General features: G+C 32.4%; 1 long non-coding RNA gene across 1 annotated transcript; it reads right to left on the reverse strand.

Annotated features, from left to right (window-relative positions):
* Window positions 1-1,273: 1,273 nt before the first annotated feature.
* LOC111909647 (uncharacterized) lies at window positions 1,274-1,912 on the reverse strand. The gene is made up of 3 exons (XR_002856274.3): window positions 1,848-1,912; window positions 1,624-1,712; window positions 1,274-1,552 (listed from the first exon to the last, which is right to left on the reverse strand). It is a non-coding gene; the product is annotated as an uncharacterized LOC111909647 (long non-coding RNA).
* Window positions 1,913-2,149: the final 237 nt, after the last annotated feature.

Genomic DNA, 2,149 nt, shown 5'->3' on the forward strand with positions numbered 1-2,149 from the left:
AAGAAAAAATGTAGTAGACATTCATACCTTTCCACAATGAAAACCCCATTAAAATTCTCAACCTAACACCATTGCCCTTTCTATGGCATGAATTACCATTCTGCCCTTCTCTTCTTCCTCATTTTCTGCTGCATTTTCAGAAAGAAAAAAAATGTGTGGTAAAGATGGTGAAAATCATGGTACTTAAGTGCTTCAGAAAATGATGCAAGAAAAATCACTCTAACAGAATAACAATTGAGAGTCATTCCATTCCATCAAAATCCTTTAAAAATAATGTTTGTTTGGATTTCTACAATATTTCTGTAACTGCTTCATTCAAATATTCCCTAAAAATCATGTAGCTTTAATATAATCCACCTTCTATTGCTACAACTGTTCTTCTCATTTTCCCATTTTTCCACTTTTAACCCTTCTACTTGTAATCACTGTAGTCCCATCCCTACCAATCTTTTTCAAAATTCCCCCAATGCCTGCTGCTGCTAACCTTGCAGCTCTTCTTGTCACCACATCACATATTTTCACCACCAGTTTTCTCACTTTCAGTGGAACATCGTTTATCTGATAATGAATTAATTTTGTCAAAAAAGAAAATAAACCCAGATTCAAAAAAGTATTTTTTTTATATAGAAACTAGGAAAATCTTACATTTAGGGTTTCTTCAAGAATCTTGGCAACTTCACTCGGGTTTGGGGTGTCATCTTCATGCATAGCAGCCATTAATGGTGTACTGAATATTTTTAAGAAACAAAATATGAATTTATCTTTTTTGTAATCCCATTTGCTGAGAACTTTTTATCAATCTAAACAATGCACTTTACATTTCTACCCCTACATTGGTAAAAAGAGTAAAGAATTTCATTTTATGACATACCTTAACATGAATCTTGCTGAAAGCTTAGAGGAAACTCGTCCAAAAATATTTGATTCTAATGACACTTTGTGAATTACTCTTCTAACAATGTCACCTAAATACATTCCCGATATCATTTTCTCAAAACCCTGTATTATTAATCACAAAAATCATATCAAGTAAAAAAAATATGGAAATTATAGAGTGAAAATTATCTTGGATAAAAATAATTAAATTAACCTGATCATTTGGGTTCTGACTTTCTACATCAAGATCAATATCATAATCAGTTCACTACTAGAAAAACAACCTTTTACGAACAAAACAAAATATACTGTAATGACAAATTACTGGCAGCTGGTATTCTGTTTTGGAATCTCTACGCCCTCCTCTTATGGCAAAATGAGCACAACCAGGATACTTCCCCTGTCTACAATTCCTCCCTCATCAACAATTTCATTTGCCAATATTTCATATAATTTAGAAATCAGTTGTTGCACCTACAAGTCATCAACAATGATTATTAGTATGAGAATGCCTGACAAGGGTATTCTCGTCTTTTGCACTTTTTTACCTCAGGGAATCAATAAGTCCTTCAAGTATGAGAATAACACCATAGTTATAACCAAGATCTGCACGTTTACAGATTACATCTGCTATGTAATTTGTAACCTTTTTTAGTGTCAATTTCTTTGATGCAACCTGTAAGAAATATGACAAAAAAGTAATTAGTGAGTCTCTAAAAAAAATAAAAAATAAATTGAATTGTGTACCTCTTCTCCAATAAGAGTGATGTTTGGATGAGTTTGTAAAGCACATTCTAATGTAATGTGGGAAGCAGCACGTCACATAAGCCTTACAACTGCATACATACAATACAACCTTATAATTAGCAACCATGTGAATATTCCTATTTCCTTGGTCAAACGCTGACCAAATTTATTTTTTTATTTTTACAAATTATATGAAAATATAATATTCCAGATAATTAACTTACAGTGATAATATTTCCCTGTGGAACGTGCATCTATCATAACATTTCCCGAAATCCCCCTGAAATACATTTAATAACAAAAGCATGATTGTTGGATATCTTTGGTCTGCGGAAAGACTGGAGCAAGTATACACCAAGTTAACACTTAACACAATTCACCATTCATTCTCCACAAACATTCAATTATTCAAACAATCTTAACATTCCCATTTCAGAAACTGAAGATATCCCAGTTAAAGAAATAGAATCCACCATAAACTCCCCCTTTACAGAACCTTTTATCACTTGAGGTAAAATGGTCAAGA

Source organism: Lactuca sativa, chromosome 2 (assembly GCF_002870075.4).
Source record: "Lactuca sativa cultivar Salinas chromosome 2, Lsat_Salinas_v11, whole genome shotgun sequence".
Lineage (NCBI taxonomy): Eukaryota > Viridiplantae > Streptophyta > Magnoliopsida > Asterales > Asteraceae > Lactuca > Lactuca sativa.